The sequence below is a fragment of the Sylvia atricapilla genome, chromosome 1 (assembly GCF_009819655.1).
Source record: "Sylvia atricapilla isolate bSylAtr1 chromosome 1, bSylAtr1.pri, whole genome shotgun sequence".
Lineage (NCBI taxonomy): Eukaryota > Metazoa > Chordata > Aves > Passeriformes > Sylviidae > Sylvia > Sylvia atricapilla.
The window spans coordinates 95000513-95021423 of NC_089140.1; the positions used below are offsets into that span (position 1 = coordinate 95000513).

Consider the following 20911-nt stretch of genomic DNA (forward strand, 5'->3'; position numbering starts at 1 on the left):
TATATTTAGCAACTCCAGTTTTCTCAAAGGTGCAAATACAGGGAATATCTGCTTAAGTCTTGAATTGGTTAATTAATCTCTTCTTCATAACTTTCAGTGTCATTGGCTATATTTGTAGTTGAACTTTATTACTCTCTTCACCATCTTCATTTCCTTATGTCTCTTATGTCTTTCTGAGTCCTTACACACTTCTCTCCCGAATTCAAGTGCCATTTCTTGGCACTTATTATTTGACTGTTGTGATGTATAGTTATGACTATAGTTATAATTATGAATTAGTAGTCAGAATTCAGAACGTTCCTGTTTGTTCACTAGTCCCCATGTGCAATACAAAGTCTGCCAAGCAGACTAGTTAAATCCCTAGGATTCCATTTGATTTTCCACTGTCAGTGGGCATTCTCCATAGCCACACTTTTGGTTTTCAGTTCCAGTTAAAAAGGACATGCATTCTTTTCTTTCTGCTTAGTTTGTAAGATAACTAAATGTTAATGAAGAAGAGATTTTTCCTGAAAATTAATTTTTGCAATTATTCCAAAAGAACACCACTAGCCTTCTGCATCAAACCTAGTATAACTTTGCTAGCAATACAGGGAGGTACTAATCAAACTCTCCTATTCATAAGTCGTTTGACAGATGTGCATGGTGGAAGATAAGAATCTGAAAAAGCCTTTAAGTCTACCTAACCTCCTTTACTACACTGGATATGGTTTTTGTTCTGCAGCATTTAGCAGAGCATGTGCTCCAATTTAAACACGTTTAGGTTTCAATAAAATGGGTTTCAGTATGTTTTTAGGTACAATGGGAGGTTTAATAAGAGGCAGAATATGGCCAGTTCAGTAGTATTACTGGGTTATAGCTCAGCACTGTCAGTGGTCATTACAAGTTCAGAAAGGTCTCTTTCATAGAGCTATGAATTACCAGCTTGGCTTTCCATCTCTTTTCTACTTTCTTTTAAACTAATGATCTGTGTTGGAGCATTAATGGTATTGTTAGTAAAGTATAATACAGAGAATTCTTGTATTTTTGGGAGCTGCATAGATCCTGGGGACTAATAGTGGAGGGCTAATGTTTTTTTTTCTTCTAGCTCTTTCTGAGGAATGGATGCTAGTCTGTTCTCCTGTAGAAACCTTTAGAAGAATGTTCACTAAGGTATAATGCAGCTAAATACCTAGATATTAATTAAGAATTGATATATAAACTCAAGGTAACTGTTCTCAGTAATACTGCTTTTTTGCAATTTTTATTTTCTCTTACATTCCCTTCAAATCTGTCTTTCCCAGTTCCATATTTTAGACTTGTATTTTCTTCTCTTCTGGCTTGAATTCAGTTTAGGCTTGAGTTTCCCTATTCTTTCTTGTTTCCAAACTAATGTGTGGGGTTTTTTTTTGGTTTTTATTTTTTTTAAAGAAAGAAAAGAATGCTGGAACATAATCAAAAGTGTATTTTCTTTGCCATCTCTTCTGACTATGTACATGGCTTTGACAAGTAGGAAAGAAAACCTACAGAATGTCCATGGCATGTAAAATATACCATAGAGTGAATCATTTTCAGCAGCCTTGATGAAGTGGGAGATGTTCTGATTCAAACTGGAACCATCCACCTACTTCTGCTCATTACATCGACACTGCTCTGTTCTCTTCCCTGAACTCTGAGAGCTACTTATCCTCCCACATGGTTAATCTACAGAAACCATTCTGAAAGGTTTGTTCCTTAACCTATAATCTTTTATACTTTCTATCCTTTTTGTGTCATCAGCTAATTTAGACTTTTTTTTTTTTTAATTAAGCAATATATGTTAAACCATAACAATATAGGGTTTGACTCTAAGCTGTAAAATTTTAAAAATTCATATTTAAGTAAATATATATATATTACAACAGGCATTTTATAAATAAAGTATGGATTGTATATACTTTGCTGTGAGAGATCATAATTAGGTTTTTAATTGCATGTTTAATATTTCAATTATGTGAAAATTGCTTTCTTACTATAATATTATTGTAAAATGGTTTAATTAAATTTAGAAAAAAAATAGTTAGTAGTCTTAAATCTTATTTTCTCTAGGGCATTTCTTTCCATTTGGTAAAGGGAATGAAATGAAGTATTATTAGCAATTTCAGATCAGAAGAATATTAGATGTGCTTTTAAAAAACAAAAGTGTGAAATCTCCTGTATGTGACATGTTTCATATTGGCTTTTTGGTGGGTCTCTCTTCTTCTTTTCCCTATTCTCTCTTCATTTTTAAAGCAACTTTCCACCTAAAAAAATGTTGCAGCATATAAGATGTTCACACACTCTCACTTGCAACAAATTTGGTAGCTGAAGTTTTCACAGCCGGTGGGAATTACATGTGTTACCCATCTCCCCTCTGCAATCTGCAGCTGTGCCTGCTCAGGAATTGTGCTTCTGTTCTTGCTTCCCATCTACAAAATGCATCCAGTTTCCAAGGCCAGCTCATTCTACCTGGAGTTGGTTTATCACAGCAGGGAATCAGTCCAATGTCTTATAAACCAAATTCTTTACCTCCAAAAATCAACATAAAACAAACTTGCCTTATGAGTAAGAGAAGCAAATTATTCCTGGACTTCATGCTGTGATGGTTGTGTTGCTCCTATTCCTTATTTAGCAAATAGGGTGTTTCTGCATGTCACACATGGGCGGCTACTGACGAGCAGGCAGTCCCAACAAAAGGTGTGATGGAAGTTATAAGCCTCTCTGGCATAATTTAGTGATTGATCATTTGAGTATGTTTTGTCCAAAGGGTGCCTTTGACATTCCCTTTCCCGGGTGCCTTGATTGATGGATGTATTTTACTGAGAGGGATGCAGATTTGTTAAAGCACTCTTTTACTTTTTCAGCCCTTTCATGTGGTGTAGAAGGTTGAGAGACTAGATTAATATATATTCTGCTTTCTAATTCACTGTTTTTTCAGAGAGAAATTGTACCTAGATGAGTTTGCCCCTGACATCTAAATAAGCAGTTTGACAACAAAAGTTGTGGAGACCTAAGCATATCTGGGAGTTAAGTGCATTAGTTATAAGCCCAGTCCTATAATTGCATTCAATCTGCCCTACATATGTGCCAAAGTCTTCCCTCTTCTCTTGCTCATGCTTTCATAATTCATGGCTGTAATTCACCCGGGGGTCGCTGGTGCTCTGTCAATGTTTAATTGTTCTAATTACTTAATTATCTGCTCTGGTGAAGTGGTAAAGCCTTGACATTTCACATTTTCCCTAGGAATATGCATCTGTGGGATATATCAGTCTATGTATTTGGTAAATACAGGGTAAAATAACTCAGTTAATCCAGTCTTTCAGTTGCAAAGTCTATACTGTTACTGATTCCTTACACTGAGCTACTGAGCCCCTTGTTTTCTCAGCCTGCAGATTTTTGTGAGAGGTTTCTTTAAAATGAATCTCTTTAAAATGAATCTACTTAGTTGTGAATTTCCAGGTGAGATGAGAAGGCTAAAAAAGATGTGTTGAGTGATACTTTTGCAGGCTAATCCAATTAAATTGGAAGTGACTTTACAGTGGTTTCCTTTGAATGGCAAGGGATAAGCATGGCCTCATGAAGCAAGAAATTTGTCTTGCTTACAGATAATGATGTTCAGAGATCATAGTGGCAACTGCTGAGTGGCACTCCAGGAAGAACTGTAATAGATGATGTGATTAAAACTTTGACTTCAAAAAAATGACAAGAAGTCTTTTTCTGCAATAAGTAGGCTTTTGTTTCTGTGTTGTGGATTTCCCTGCAGAAGCAGAAGTTTCAGTCAAGTTAAAATTTTGTTTAGTAGAAGTTTCTCTAGTAAAGAAAAAGGAAAGAGTTGAGGATCCTAAATGCTATTTACTGTTAAGAGTTATTTCTTAAATGTGTCTTTTGTTTTTCTTTTGCTTCTCTGAGAGTGGGAAAGAAAAAGTTCAATGTTTGTGTAAATGTTTTTTCATAGCTAGGTGATGCCAGTTGATAAATGGAAAGTACTAAAGAAAAATGATTTATGAGGTAGCTATTCCTTCAGTTTTTGAAATAAAATTACTCCTGAAAGGCTGGAGAAGGCTTTGTGTTAGCTTTGACTGTAGAAATGAAAAGACAGGTAGAATATAGTACAGTTCTACTAATAGCAGTTAAATAATGCCTGTGCTCTTACTGTAATGGGACACGTACTGCCAATTTTCTGTTTGCTTTCACTGGATGAAAAGGTAGAGGGTAATTTTATTTCATCAAGAGGATTTATTTGGATGAATGCATTAAGGGAATGGGGTGCAGAAATCATGTACTAACTCTGTTCATCTCCTTGGAGAATTTCAGAAGCTGTAACTACCAGGATTCATGGAACCAAATCAATTAACTCCTAAAGATCAATGTCTCTCTCTGCCTCCTCCCCTGTTTACCTCCATATGTAAATAGGTGGCATGTCTGTAGTAATAATAATCATACACTGTTGCCTGATGTTAGTGCCCTGTGTCTTTCAGAGAAAAGTGATTCTTGTACTGATGCACAGTAACAAAGCTAAAGGAGTAGGAAGAAACCTGCTTATTGTGAAGGTTTAGTGTAGAAGGTCTGCTGTTTGTTTGGACAAGAGAATTCAAATATCAGGAGAATAGGTAATGCCAGAGAAGAAGCTGAAAAACATGAAATCTATTAGTCTTTATCAATACTGTCATGATTTAGGCCCAAGGAGCATGTTTTTTGATGTCAGTATAGTTTTCAAAATCTCACTAAGTAAGTGTGCTTTCTTGATAAAGCTCTGGGCTGGGATTGGCAAATGTGTACCTGATGCTTATCTAAGGCATTGGGAGATTTACTGAAAGTCACTTATCACCAGTGTATGACATATATTTTTATATGTTATTAAGGCCTTATGTATTGATACATGAATTACCTTCTAAAGATAGTATTTACGTATGAAAAGTCTATATTAAGATGTAGATATTGCTATTTCTACAATGTATTACATTTTAAAAAAATCTTTAAAAATAAAAAAGCTAGTTCTACAGTTATGTTCCTGTGACACAAAGAGGATAAAGACATACTTTTGGTATTTTTACTTCTAGACTGGTGAACCTAGAAGTGCTTTTAAGTTCCCTGCTAGATCAGGGCAAGTTTTACTGGACACCAGTCCTCTGTGCTTTTATTTTTTGGGGGGAAATGGATCATGTGCTTCCTTCCCAGCCTTTTCTCCCAAACCAGTTGGGGGAGGGGCTGCTGAAATTTGCTTCCTAGAGGAGACCCCTTTGGGAAGTTCCCTCCCAAATCTGGCCCAAACCAGGACACCTACATAGCTGGAGTTTATGGTTCTGTGATACAGTCAAGCTGATGAGGCTCTCTGTGACTTCTGAAGGTGGTGGTCGTACCTTACTGCCCTCCTACTGCAGCAACTTCACAAATACAGGTTATTGTCTGGTCGCACATGAAGTCAATCACAGGAAGTTACGTCGGCACAAAACCGTTCAAGTTTTCTTGCAGTTATTCTTTCTTTTGTTTCATCGTCTGAAATTGGCTTATCCTCGGAATCCATTTGAAATTGTAGCCCACCAAGAGAAAAGAAAAATGCAGGGAAAGGCAGGGAGCTCCATTTCCACATTAATTTTGTGGCAAGATCTGTGAAGGAAAATAATAATAATATATTAATATATAATAATAACAAAGTTATTGAGTATCATTCCATATTTTGTAAACAAGAAAGATATTTTTGAGGTTTTTTTGGTTTTGTTTTTGCTTGCTCTTTGAAGTGAAACCTATGTTGAATATATTTTTAAATAACCTAGAAGGAAACTGAAGGTCAGGAAATTTACTGTTGAGAGACTAGGTAGAAGGTAGACTAGGTAGAAGCTTTAGAAGGCATTTTTTTCAACAAGCTTTGCTAAGGCCCTTTTTCCTCTGACCTGCCTTAATTAAGTGTTCCTGTTTCACTATCTGGAAATGGTTTGTAAGGATGCAGAGTTATTGGTCCTTTCTTATGCCACGTTGCTGTAGGTGAACTGCATAATACAAACACGTGTATCTGCATCTGATGGAGCAGTGGCATTAATGATATCAACAGCAGCACTGTGTTCTTTGCATGACTCCATTCTGCCAGGTGTGGAAGAGGAGGAGGAGGAGGAGGAGGAAAAGACAGTCTGTCACAGGTGGGTTTCTGCAAAAGAAGAGACTGTGAGGAAAAGTGGTAGGGCTTCCTACACAACCTGATCCGTTTTCTCATGGTGTCTACTCCCACACGCTGCCTGGTGTGTTCTTATTAGGAGCTGTCTGCTCATTTCCAGTATCTGTCTAATTCCTTAGAGGACCCTATTAACATGCATGGGTCATGCAAAAGCAAAATTTAGTAACACTCTAAAAACAGGATGTGTGCTAAAGCAAAGAATCCTTCTCACATACTCTACACTGGGTAAATTCAAACTGTGGCATAGCAAACTACTTTTTTCAAATAATCAGAAATAATTTTCTCTGAGCCCAGTAACACTATGAACCCTGAGAGGATCCACAGAAGTTCTTTTTTCTTGAAAAAAGATAATATCTTTTTTCAAGTGATCACTACTCATTATGACAGCTTACAAAACTCCATTGCCCCAGCTTTAATTTGTGCTTACCTTAAAAATAATTCCCAGAATTTTCTTGCCATATTTTGCCCTCATAAACCAACCAACATATTACTTGTTACTAGTCAATCCTGATAACAGGATTAACTTTAGAAAAAATATTGAAAATATTTTGATTTATGTGGGATATGTGAACGATTGCCAATGTATAGATAGAATTTCTCTTGTGTTGAGTGCAGTAATATTGAATTTCACTGTTGGTTAGAAGTCCATTTTATACATCTCTATGACATTCTTATTTACAAATTGAGAGGATTCAATTTAACATCTTGGGTATTTTTGTGATTTAAGAAATTTTATTTTTTACAATTTATGGAATGTTCAGCCTTCAGTTGCATGCACTCAGCAAGGCCAATGTAGCAAATGTGTCAAAGGAAAACCCTGCTTTAGCGTAACCCTTATACATGCCTTCTCTCTCTGTTTTTTTCTCTCCCTGCTCACTTATAAATGCTCTTGTATTTGTGTACTGGAAAAGGACTCACTTTTTAAAGAGATAAACAAACTGAAGCCCCAAATGAGTAGTATGCTTTTATACCAGTGCTTTTTACTTCCATAATTTAAAATTTTTGAATTAATACTGTGACACCAACTGGTGGATGAAAAAAGTAGTGTATGTATAAGATGGGGTTTAATGAGACATCAAAAAGGCCTTAAGCATAGTCTGCTCTGGCCTTTGCAGCTAGTAGTGCTGTCACCTGTGTTAGTGAATTTCATAGCAGTGCTGGGTTTTATTATGTATGTAGTTGAGGCTTAATAGAATGGAAGGAAATAATTTCAATGATCAGGCTATTTTTGTTATGAGTTTTCCTGCTTTCCTGTGACAAACTTTTTTTTTTTTTTTTTTTTTTTTTTTTTATTTTTTATTTTTGGTTGTTGTTGTTTTGTTTTGTTTTGTTTTGTTTTAGGTTTTTTGCTTGGTTTGGGGTATATATATATTTTTTTTTTTTAACAATAATTTTGTTAGATTTATCCAAATTAATCAGCTTTCCGGTTCCTTTGACTGTGACAGCAAAGTGTTGGATTTTCATTACAGATGCAAACAAATCTGGGAGAAAGCAAATAACTTTGGAATAAGGTCTAATTATTATGGCTTCATCTTGCAAATAAAAGATGTGACTTAAACTCATCTTTCAATGATGGCACAGAAGCTGCACTCTGCTTAGATTTCAGGGCTTTTGGGGAAGAAGGTTGCCCTTCCTTTCAGTCTTATGGATAAACTGAGTGATGATGCCAGTTGTACAACACACAGCTGCTGAGCCCACTCTTAGAATCACAGAATTCTAGAAAAGCTTTGGATTGGAAGGGACCTTTTTAAAATGCGTGTGCAGATAGAGAATTTTGCAGTGTTGTCATGCAGTTTATGAAGTCCTCATGGCAGTGGTTGGGAAGCAGACACTGAGATGTATGTCCCTCTGACAAGAAGGCAGCACTTCCAGGAAGAGACACTGTTGGCTCTAATGCTTTACCAGGAAGAGGAGTTTCCAAACATCTCTTAGACACATGGGACAAAACCAATTTTCTCCAACCAGACAAGCAAACTCTGATTTCATTTGGCTCTGGCTTAATTTTAGGTACTTTGTGTGCTGTTCTTAAGTGCTGGTATAGTTGCTTATTATTTGTAGCTAGAAATCAGTTACTGATGAGAGCGCATGAAAAAAACTGTTGGAAGGCAGTGTTTTTCTGGTATTGTTAAAAGAATTTTATCATCTTCCTCTGCTTTGGATACTCAATCAGACTAATGAAATAAATTCAACTTTGCAGCTTCTGATAATGTTTAGAAGGATTTAATTTGATTCTCTCCTATTTGTTTTGAAGTTATATTGTCACCACTGATGACTTCTTGCATTGGTTTCAGTTAAAGAACTTAATATTTAGCTAAGATCTTGAACACATGGTAAAGGTCTTAATGAATAATTACACTATTCTACCCAGCTTTTTAAATGATGTGTTTGCTTTGAGAATCATTGTTTTTCTTTATAAAGAAAAGCAAAGCAGATTCTTGCTTCCCTTTAACTTGATGTCCTTTTTCTGTTCCATTTTAGTAGATCACCTCTGCTATATTTCCTCAACTGACCCAAATGAAAGATCTTAATATGGTATTGAAAGCAAGAAGGTAGGTGTGGGAGAGAATTAAAAGATTATTAGCATACAGCACTGGAACTGAAGATACTTTTCAACCATTTCCTTGAATGTCCCTTTGGGAAAGAATTGTATCTGTTTACCTAGCATGTTCTTAGCTCAGACCTCTTAGGATTTAGAGGATATTGAAAACAGCAATGTGTGGAGACCAGATATACGCTAGAAGGATAAGGATGCCTGCGTTTTGCCATGGGAAGTGGAATTATATCTCAATCCTGTGCACAACAAGCTATTTATCATGCTCAGAAAACAGCAGTAGGTAACAAACTTGAAATCTTTGCAGCTAAGAGGCTGTTTATATATCTCAAAACCTTTTTTCTTGTAAAGAAAGGAGTCTCACCTTCATGTCATGTTGCATTGCGGTTTATTGTGGAATGCTGCAGTGATTTCTTATTTTAACTTGTTGCATTTTATCTAAGGTTAACTGATGTATATTAATTTGATGTGTCAAATTATGCAATACAGGTCTGAACTCATAAGTTTCTCTTTCCTTTAGGCTGTTTAAGGTGATTTCACCTTATGAAATTGCAGGTCCTTTTAGGGAAAGGACATCTAGCCTTATTGGGGATCCAGTAATTTTTTTTTAAAAAAGTTCAAAATAGATCCGCTAAATGGAGTGTGAATGCGGGGCAGGGATGAGGCTTCTGGTCAGTCAGATATGAGGAAGTTGTTGGACTCCATTCTGACTTTGAGTGAAGGGATTCTGATTTTTAATACCTGTGAAGAGACTCTGACATGAGGTATGTCTCTCAGACAAAGATATTTATATGTTGTTATGGGGATTCTTGGGCTCTTGAAAAAGATCCCAGACTAGGGATCTTCTCTCATGCACTAGTTTAGTGTGACAGAATTCAGTGCAAACTTCTGGGGAATGGGCTCAAATCCAGCTCTGCGTATGGTGCCACATAATTTCAGGGCTGCTAAAAAAGGCCAGATACTACAAGACAACTTAAAATAATGTTGCCAATATGTTTAAAGGCAAGTATTTTATTCCACTGAAAGGATTGATTCTAAATAAAATAATAATAGCAACAATATAATAACCATTATTAATAATATTAATTCTTGCAATGATGTAGAAGATGTCATGAAATAAATAATAAACTTACTTCTTGTACAAGCTGAAAATTGTTTCCATTATCCTATGTGTTTTGTGTTACACAGGAACTGGCTTTGTGCACGTAAAGGTTTTAGCTATTTTTGGTAGTAGTATATATATTCAGTAATAACACTATTAGTGCATGTTTTTATTAATAACTTTCCTGCAGGAGACTCTAGTCCCATGTTAGTTATTAGGATTAAATTTTACTGTCTCCATCCCTATAACTGGTTATAGCTGTGCTGGTAAAGAATCATCTTCTAACAGCTTTTTAAAGGAGGCACTAGCAGCTCTATTGGAAGTGGGTAAAAGAAAGAGTGGTGGGTCCCTTTTTCTCCTAACACTTCTTTTGGCCAACCCAAGAGACAGGAAGACTTATTAGACAATATAAAATACAATTCTGGCAAGTAAAGAAAATACCCTTTGGTTTTATTCATTTATTCATATTCATATTTTATTCATTTGTTATTTTCTTCATCACTCTTTTAATAATTGATAATTTTTTTGATTATAGAGATTTCAACAAAACTTCTAATTGTTTTCCTTGAAGATGATTATTTTTACAGTGTTACATAATGATTCTGTGAACATTTTAAATTTCTGTGTCTGTGCATGGGTATGGATTTTTAGTTTTTTTGTATTTTTTCCTCTCTTTTTATAAAACAGGTGTGCTTTGTACTCCAGCAAACTCATTCTTTCCATATAGCTTAACTTTTGACAACTGCAAAAATGACATTCCAAGAAAGAAGGGAAGGTTGGATTTTGACAAGAGTTGACCAACCAATAGCAAAAATAATTTACTTTCTTTAGACAAAAATGTGTCAATTTTTGAAAAGTATTTGACTGCTACCAAAGCTAGACTGGTATTAAAATCTTTACAATAACCTGACTTGCACTCAGAATAAAAGTAAACTTTTATTCTAGGTTTGCCAGAACAGTTCTTTCTTTCTAGCTGTTATCTTAATGAAAGATTTTACACTGTTTTTACAGTTGGTTATTCTTTTTCATTTGAAAACCGTTTTCTGTTCAATCTAAGATGTTTCCCTGTGTGAGTTGAATTTTTTTTAACCTTTCCATTTCCTTTTCCATTTCCTTCCTGGGTTATTTTCACAAACAGCAAAAAATTATTAAATGCACATTTTCATGTCAAAGTTTGACTAATTTGCTGTAATGAGAATAATTCCCTTTTAGCTCTGTTTCTGAAATCTAAGACTGAAAAAACAGGGACTTTTTAGCTCTTCCAAATTTGGTTCATAAATGCTTTGGAAGAATAAGATCAGTGCTGTGTTTGTCAGGTTTTCTGTTTCCACCTAAACTGTTTGGAGAGAGAAAGCTGCTGTGGATTCTTTACAGAAATACTTATACAGATGGATATTTCACTGTCTAAAATCCTTCAGCTGCATATTTCTCTATATTTCTTCATCCTGTTTTGAGCTGTAATTTCACACATAATTATAAAGAATGTAAATTAAGCTCATCATGGGCTAAATTATGTTTTATTTACTTGAACTAATGTAAAGATCATAATTTTTAAATAGGTAGAAGGCTGCAAAATATTTTGAAATATATCTGCTATATATGTCTTAACATAGTGTCAGTACACATACATAAACAAGTCTACAATAAATTCAGATGTAAAAATCCCACTAACATTTTTAAGATTTATGTTGTAATGCTGAAGCCTTCTGCATTAAGGAGATTTAAGTTCGGTCAAGTTCCAAAAAGGTAGTTCTGCCCTTTCTGTCACTTTTCTTCTTCATAAGTTTGCATTGAATTAGATCAAGAAATACAATAATCAGTTTTGTCAGAACAGAAAGAAATGTTGGATTTAGTGAGCTGAATGTGTTACTTTGCTTCACCTTTAACCTGTCTAAGGTACAGAGAGAAGAAATCTGGGGAAAAGCAGAGGTGGGTCAGTGGGAATTTCCTATTTGTCAGCACTCAGGTTTAAAATGATACTGAAATTACAGCTTTATCCTTGAATGCTTTTTACTGCTGTCGTGCTTTAACCCCAGCCATTCACCAAGCCCTAAGCAGCTGTTCTCTCACTCCCCCACCAGCAGGAGTGGGAAGACAATCAGAAGGGTAAAAGCTGGAAAGCTTGTGGCTTGAGATTAAATAGGGAGAGCAAGGCCATGGACACAAAGCAAAACAAGGAATTCATTCACTGCTTCCCATGAGCAAGCAGATGTTCAGGCCTTTCCAGGAGAGCATGGCCCCATCGCACATAATGGTGACTTGGAAAGACAAATGTCATCACTCCTAATGTCACTCCCCTTCATTACTTCTTCCCCACTTTGTATACTGAGCAAGATGAGACATGTTCTGGAATATCCCTTTGGTCAGTTTGGGTCACCTGCCCTGGCTGTGTCTCCTTCCAACCTCACATGCACTCCCATCTTCCTTGATAGTGTGGTAGTACAAAAAGCCAGAACAGGGCTTGGCTCTTTGTAAGCCCTGCTCAGAAATAACAAAAAAAAGTCTCTACGTTATTACTATTGTGTTCAGCACAAATCCGAAAAACACAGCCCCATATTAGCCACCAGGAAGAAGATTAAGTCTGCCTCTGCCAAAACACGTTACCCATATTCTGGAATTGTGTTTTTATTTGACCATTTATGCTGGAATCATGATGCAATAGGGAATGTACCTTCATTACCCTGAATATTTATGTTACTTGAAAAATATAGCTGTATATAGATAGTATCAACAGAGAGATTATTGGAGACTGATTTAGAGTGATATGGATAATGGTGATATAATCTTCTATAGTAGATGAATACAGATTTTTCTTATTTTTCTAAAGGAAAGCTTTTTTTGTTTTGTTTTGGTTTTTTTTGTTTTGTTTTGTTTTGGTTTGGTTTTTTGTTTTTTTGTTTGGTTTGGTTTGGTTTGGTTTTTGTTGTTACAATGCAATTTTTCTGAGGCATCCTGCCATTTGTTGAAACACAGCCAGGAATCCATGCAGTCATGACAGATCATCACCACCAGGAGTGTGAAGTGTTGGCAATATCCATAAGCAGTGAGTGGAAGTCTTGGAAATCTCTTGATATGACTGCCCAGCACATTTGATTACCTTTTACACTTCCACCCCACAGTTAGCTTCAGTTTTCTTCTTTTTTTTTTTTTTCTTTTTTATCAGTAGTAGTTTATACTACAATTTCCCCTTTAATAAATGCCCTGAAAGCCTCTGGAGAAACTTTCAATCTCTACTGAAGTAGAGAGAAGAGCCTGACATGTTGTAAGGCCAAGAGGCTGTAAAGGAGCTCTCCACAGGCAGGCATGGCTGGTGCACAGGCTGCTGTACCAGCTGTCGAGTTACAGTTCTGACTTCCACCTTTAAAGCGCTGTGTCCTTACTCACAGCCCTTTTTGCAACACTTCATTCTCTTGGGAGAGATTTTCCAGCTTTCCCAAAATGGCATGATCAGTGGACATTGACTGCTGCTCCTCTAACAACTGCTGGGCATTTGACCACTGACATTCTGGCTTCCTGTGCATCTGTTGTTGGTCAAAAAGATCAATCTAAGCATGTGGAGAACCTTACTGAACGTACTTTATCTGACATTAATTAGCTCCTTCCAGTACAGCTAATCAAATACACGCACATACACAGGTCCTCTGTTACTACTAATTTTAATTAACATGTTTATGAGGGATAGGCCAAGGAATTTCTGTTATTAATTAGGGGAAGAGCATCTCTAGTGAATGCTGCTATGTGTCTGGCAAAAGAAAGGAAATTGTACAAAGAAAGAGGGACATTTGTGAATAAAATCTAGGTAAACAGTGAATCAAATACAAAATCAAGCTTTTTTCAATTTAATCGTTGATGAATTTACCTTATATACAGAAAAATATCCTTCTGATTATGAACTAAATGACTACACACAATACTAAGAGATATTTATTGGATGAATACATAGCTGAAGGAAAACTCCTTTCATAAAAACAGATTTGAGTCTTGATTCTTCCTGGGTAAGCAGAAATACTTTTTGTCTGATTTTTGTATGAATGCCCAAAGTTGCTGATATTGGTCAGGCCGCCTGAAATCATGGTGGCTAAGCTGAATGGACAATGGATTGTGAACTTCTGCTGGGTAAGACCCTTCAAACTGTTCCCATTTTTTCAGCTTTCAACTGCTGCCATCTTCTTTCTTTTGGTATAAAAAAAAAAAAAAAAAAAAAAAAAAAAAAAAAAAAAAAAAAAGGCATCAGGATGTCTTGCTATGTTTTATATTGAGGAGAACAGCAAAGTGTGATAAGAAGCAAATACTGTCCTTTAGATTTCATGAATTGTCCTCAACAGTCTGTGACATTTTCTGTGATTATCAACTGCAAAGTGCAATAGCATATTGAAGGGCACATGGTGCCTTGAGTAATTTACTTGTGTTTCCATGCTGTGAAATCTATATTCAGAATATTGTCTTATCCCTAGGGAAAAAGAGGAGAGGATGGGGAGGAAGCCTTGCAAGGAAATATTATTACCCTTACTTGCAGCTCACTAGAGGTTTTCTGTTTGTTTGGCTTGGTTTTTCAATGAACTAATCTGCCCTTGATCCTAAGACTATAAGAATGGATTTCACAAGTCATAATTTGTATACATAACCCACCATCTATTTAAATATCTTATTTAATCTTTTATCCAACTTCTTTTTTTTTTTTTCTTAGTTTTAAATCTCTCAATGTAAATGGAAGATTTTGAGCTTTTATGTAATAGTGCTTGTATGCTTTGTTTATTTCTTTCCATTTTTAAACAATCTTGAAGAGTTTCCTTTGTGTTTGTGACTGATTCTCATACGAAAAGGTTAAACACTCAGGGAAAGATGTAGAAAATATGGTCATATGTAGGGTGTTTGTTTGTTTGTTTGTTTTTTTCCAAGAGATTGATTTTTATTGAGAAATAATCCTTCTGTTTTTCTTTCACATATATCAGGGCTTACCTCTAATCTTAGAATCCAAAGCCTCTAAAATTGCTTTAGATTTATTTTTTAATTTTCTTTTGCAGATTGGCATGGCTTTCTAACATCTGATTCAATATTACTTACACTGTAGTTTTAACCTTAAACAGCTGAGAAAAATGAGTTATGATCAGAGTAAAATTTATTCTTAAAAAAATGTATTGACATTACTTTTATCCTCTGAATTGATTCATTTGACCTTATTTGCAAATTTTTTTACTATTGCTGGGTAAGGTGGAAGGAAGGAGAAGGAAACAAGGAAGCTGTGTTAGGTGAAAAGATAGATAACTGATATTTTTGTAATGTCTACTGTGTACTGTATTAATGTGGAAATGAGCCTAGTTAAAAACCACAGCATTTTAATGGATACAAGTTAAGAAGGGATCTCTGAATGAAATCCAAGTTTGTGATTCTAAAATCTATAGCAGCAGATGTGGCCATAGGTTTCCTGTTGTCTTAGATGCAGCACACTCATCTTACTCCCTTGTATTTTCCCTCCTTGTTCTGTCTCAGCTGAAACAGAAACATCTCTCTGCTTCTCATCTGAATGTGCATTAACTTACCTGTTCAAACTAAAGAATTTTCTCGTGTTCTCACTTTTATGGGTTTTTTCTCTTCTCTCCCATGAAATACATGAGCATTCCTGAATACTGAGGATCAGCCCAGATCTACAGTTTACAAAATTCTTTACAACTTGTGGACAGAGCTGCAGTAACACTGTACCCAGGGCTGTCCAGGTGTGTAGGTGCCCCTTACTGAGCAAGAGTATGTATTGTCTACCCACTTTAACAAGGCTTTCCAACATAAAGGATTCTATGACTCTGTGAAATAGTACTAAACTCCACTAGATATGCTGCTGCATGTTTTTGATATCTTTTCCTTTAATGTAACCATTTACAATTATGAGGTAAATCAAGTCTGCTTGTACTTACTGAGAAATTTTTTTTCTGCTTTGTTTTTGTTTTTGGGTTGTTTTTTTTTTTTTTTTTTTTTGTTTAGGGAGATGGTCCCAAGTGATGTAAAATGCCTGTCAAGAGAAAAACTGACTATATCCTGAATGGCCCTAGCTTCAAATACAAAGAAGCCTATTAAGAAAATGGCCGAAGAAAAGGAAGATTTTTGAATCTTCAGTTCAACTTGATCTAAGTAAACTTTGTAGAAAAATCTCAAAAATTTCTTCATCTCTTCAAGAAGCTTCTAAGTCATCTCAAACTTTTCTTAATTTCTTGAATTGCTTTGCAAAAGTGACATTTGTTCTTGATATCTAAGTTCCTGTATGTTTCCCCAGCATCATGAAAGAGCAAGATAGAACAGACAAGCAAACCCAGATATATAAAACTTAGTGTCACACTTTGTGTTCAGTTTCCTGAGTCAGTAAATAAATTAGCTACCTCTTTTGCATGACCATAAAGCTATGAAAAAAAAAAAAAGTTTAAATTATACACTCATAGGAATCTTTGGGAAAGAAAGCTTTACAGAGAAGTCTTTAAGTTTTTGGAGGATTGTCTCTTCCATTCTGTCTATATTCTTGCATCCATATCAGTGCTTTAAATTTTTTTTTTATAATGATGTAGACTTTACCTCTAAGAGAGATGATAATCTAATCAATAACATGCTCAGTATGCTGTGCTGCCTTTGTAAGAAGGAAGAGGCAACCAACTCATCTAGTTAAAGCCAGTGGCCAGTGTTAACCAACATCAATTTCCTTTTGTTTTTTATTAGGGATTTCTCTGCTCATTAGAGGGAGGGGAGGAAAAAAAGTTGAAAAATCCTTTTCTGTGTCTTTGAAAATAGTCTTTTATGGATCTTGGGAATTTTTTTCATTAGGTCAAATTGATTTTTTTTTTTATTCTCTGTTAATTCTGATTTTCCTCACAGATAGTTTCTGATATGTTAACAGCCTCTGCAATTTCATGCCAGGTTTTCCTTACCTATCCTCAGTCGTATGCCAGAGAGAGCTTAAAGTGCTTCTCTTGAAAACCTGGGATCAGTGGGTGGTTTGGAGCTGATTAGGTGAATCTACCAGCCTGATAAATTCCCTTATGAAATTTGACTTACAGAAAAATATACAAGTGCTAATGATGGGGAAGATATGTTGCTGGCTTTGGCTGCAAACAAGTGATAGAAGCCTCTTGTGTTGTTTTCATGCTTTCTTATCAGTTTGTTAGCTGCATTTTGGCAAATACCTTCCATCCTCTCTGGCTCTTCTTGCCAGCCCTTTTTCTGGCTCATGTAGTCAAACCTGTGAGCTCAGACACGGGCTGCTCTGTCTCCCGTCTAATTGTTCTGCTTTGCAACTGTCTGTCTAATGAATTGTTGTAGTACTTTTGTATCATGAAGAAAATAAGTGTGAAACTGTTAACTTGTTATCCTTGGATGTTGTCCAATAACTTCCTCAAAATATGTCTAGCCCTTGCCAAATGGATTTTTCTCACCTTGTCATGCATGCTTTTACTGTTGTGTTATTTAGGTTAAGCAGATGCTGAGTCTACATGGTTACAGCATGTGCAGCTTTCAAACTTGCCGACCATCTTTCAGATCACTAAATTAATATCACTTCTATTCAGCTTTCTAATGTTTGTCACTCAGCAAAAGGCATTTTTCTCTAGCTAGCTATAATTAGATACCTGGTTAATGTGCTCTGTGTATTTATGCGTTATTGGGGTTTAATCCCAAAGTAACAATGCTGTGTCTGCTGATAAGCAGGATGAAATCCCCTTACATATTCTACTCCATTAATTTTCCTACTCATTTTAAAACAATTGCTCTGAAGATTTCTGAGTGTGATTCTCATAAAATGAACCATTTCTTGACCTCTTTCTCCCTTTAAAAGATGAGGATTTTAACTTTCTTTTCCAATCTTAGGAATCACTGACTTCTCCACTCTGTATCCAGTTTACACTGTGGGATACTAACTGGAAAGTTTCCCGTTTCTTTGGTCAGCCACAGGATATGTACATGCCAGAGCAGTGAGAATGAATGTGCTGCTGGTCCCCAGAGACACTGTAGCACCATTTGTGAAGAAATGTTATGGAAGAAGCTAATTTAAGTTCTGCTTTGGTTGGATAGACAAGAAAAAGTACCTGTCAATATCTGTAAAGGTAGGGAAGACCAAAGGCATAGAGCAGACTTGTGAAATTCTTTACAAGGGATTAGTTTTATGTTAGAGAAAGTACACAGAGAGTTCTGGAAATTTAATGTCATGCAGCTTTACCATTAACCAGCATGTGAACACAGGACATCAGTACCATGGAATTATTATGATTGGAAAAGACCATCAAGTCTAATCTTTAACTGATCACCACCTTATCAACTGAAGCGTAGCACTGAGTGCCACATCCAGTGGTTTCTTGAACACCTCCAGAGACTGTCTCCACCACCTCCCTGGGCAGCTATTCCGAAGTTTAGCAATCCTTTTCATCTTTATTTACATCTGCAGTTATCACTTTTAAATGGTTATCTATCTATCCAGTAGTAAATGTGCCAAGACACTGATGTTTTGTACTATCTCAGTTTTTCCAGCGTTCAAAAAAAAAAAATTGAGATATTTCAGTGTTAAGTATTAGGATTTTGGAGTAGGCTTCAGAAAGAAAGACTTATATAGATATTATCTAAATTATTTTGATGTCTTTGTAAAACTTGCACTTTAAATAAGTAACACTGTGAATCACTAGGCTGCTAATCTGCTTGTTTCTTTCAAAACTCAATTCCAATTTATTTTTAGCTATATGCAGTTATTGTGGCTAAATGTTCTTTTGCATCTAAATGGAATTTTTCTAAAAATGCTAGAGAAAATAGTTTCAAATAAATGTAATTTAAATTATATAAAAATATTAAAATGAAAATAAAAAAGTTAAAGCTTAAAGTATGCCGCCTGTCAATTCTATTCAAAATTTGCTACACAGATTTTCAGGTTTTCAGACCTGCTACACAGATTTTCAGACCTTCAATAAGCTTACTTACTCCTCAGAGTCCCTTAAATGTGAAAGCTTTCAGAACATTCATTTATTTGCTCTGTAAATCATGCCCATTATTCTTCACAAAGCCTTCTAGTAAGATGCTTGGCCTATCTTTATTGTTAACACTGCATTGCCTGAATTTTGCTCAGTGTTTTGATAAAAGGTACTAATATCATGAAGTGATGATTTTTGGAACTCTGGAAAAAAGTGCTTAGTTTAGAAATACGTTTGATGTCATAAAATGCAGTGAGATGCACGCATTGCATGTTCTCAAGAATATTTTGAAAATAGAGTTTATAAAAAAAAATGTTCTACATACAGGGAATGCTCTGTGTGAGTGTCTTTTCACTATAAAGTTTACAAAAGTCGCATCAGGTACTGTAAATGTGTTATTTTCTTTGTTTGTTTTTAGTGAATAATACCAAATGTACCAAGCATTTCAGTGTGAAAACTTCAGTGGTGTTTATAGTGAAAACAAGGCACTTTTTCTACCCAAAGCATCTCAAGATTAACTTACTGACATGTTATTACATGGGTGATGGTTGTCTGTAAGGTCTTCTTCTTTTCATATTTTAACTAAATATACTGAGGGAGACATACAAGCAGAATTGTCTCATTAAAATATGAATTTGGCAGTTATGAAAAGCATAATAACTTTTAAACCTTGCATCATGAGTGTTGAATTACTTCAAAGGGTTGTATTCATGGATAGAACATCATTCATCTGAAAGGAACAATTAATGTGAAGAGATTCACAATTATGGAGTAACAAGGTTTAATGAACTTTAAGATACATTTTCTCTAAATGTTTTTAAGGTGTAAACAAGGTTCAGAACACCAAAAACTTAATAGAAAGGAAAAAAATGATAACTTGAGGTAGGTGCACATTAAACATCAAAATGATTTTTTAAAAATTAATGTTAAGTAAAGTAAAAAGGAATATCATGATTTCTTTTTATCCAAGAATCAAATTTGAATCTGTCCCTGGTCCTTCCAGAAAAAGAAAAAAAATAATTTTTTGCTATAGCAACGCTTTCTCTTAACTTCACACTTCATTTTAATACAGCACAGAATCCTCAGCATTTCTTCTAAGAGGTAATGGCACAGGAAAGGGAGATGATAAAAGTAGTGAAGGATAGTAAAGCCCTTTCTACACTCTCTTGGGAATTTTCAAATAGGTTTCCCTAGGCAGAATTGCTGTTTTCAAGTTGGCCCACTGAGCATTAGAGCTTCTTAGGTTTGAGTTTGTGGTATATAAGATAGGAAATATGAGCACTGATATCAATTATTCCTTCATCTGATATAGATACACACTTTTTGGATGAAAGAATGAAGCAATAAAACCTTGTACTGCAGGCCATGAAAAGTTGTTAGACCTGATAAAATGTTGCTTATGGTAGGTTTCTTTCTGCCTGAAATAGGTCAACAGATCCTCTGTTTGACCGATTTTTCTCAAATATTTTTTCAATTCTAGGTTCAAAAAAGCTAATTGCCAAGTCTATTTAAAACGTTCTTTTCATACTGGCAGTAAACCAATGTTCAACCAAAGTCTGGAATGCTCTCACAATGCACATTGGAATGCGCTTCTGTTTTATTTAGTTGTTTTTGGTGGTTGTTGTGGTTTTTTTTTAATGCTACAATAAATATTTTGATTTTGTAAGCCAGGAGACTAGAAAAGGTAGCAAATATGTGAGATTCACTCCCTAACTCACACTCTGAGATTATTAAGTAATGATGAACAACCATTTACCTTCTTGTCTTGCTATGAAGTTCAAGGTCAAGATATGCTGATATTACACTTTCTAGGGAGCTTGGAGACCTGGAAAGTCATGGGCAATTAATGACTTTGAGAAGATGAAAGAAGTGCAGATATTGCTGGAAATTCTTCTAACAGAAGCTCTTACAAGGATAGTTAGAGTGACTGATCATTTTTAGCAAAAGAACATTCTGTCCTGGCTGCCTGAGAAAGCCATGAGAAAAGGCTGAAGAGAAACATGCTGATGAGAAAGAAGTCAACCTCAAATCTATATTCGGCAGATCTGCTTCATTTTCAACCCCAAAACATTTGAGTGTCAAATAACAAACTTATCCCTAAATTTGTTTCCAGTGTTCCTATGGTTACACAAAGTTTGTTATGGTTTCTCCAGAGGAAAATTTCA

The 20911-nt window shown here is 35.4% G+C and overlaps 2 long non-coding RNA genes across 2 annotated transcripts in view; one reads left to right on the forward strand and one right to left on the reverse strand.

The window, feature by feature from the left end:
- LOC136366995 (uncharacterized) overlaps positions 1 to 20911 on the reverse strand; it is a 139023-nt gene that overhangs the window by 915 nt on the left and 117197 nt on the right. The gene's annotated exons all lie outside the window — the stretch shown is intronic.
- Positions 1077 to 8926, forward strand: LOC136366989 (uncharacterized). Its single transcript, XR_010744619.1, has 3 exons — positions 1077 to 1701; positions 5977 to 6128; positions 8642 to 8926. It is a non-coding gene; the product is annotated as an uncharacterized lncRNA (long non-coding RNA).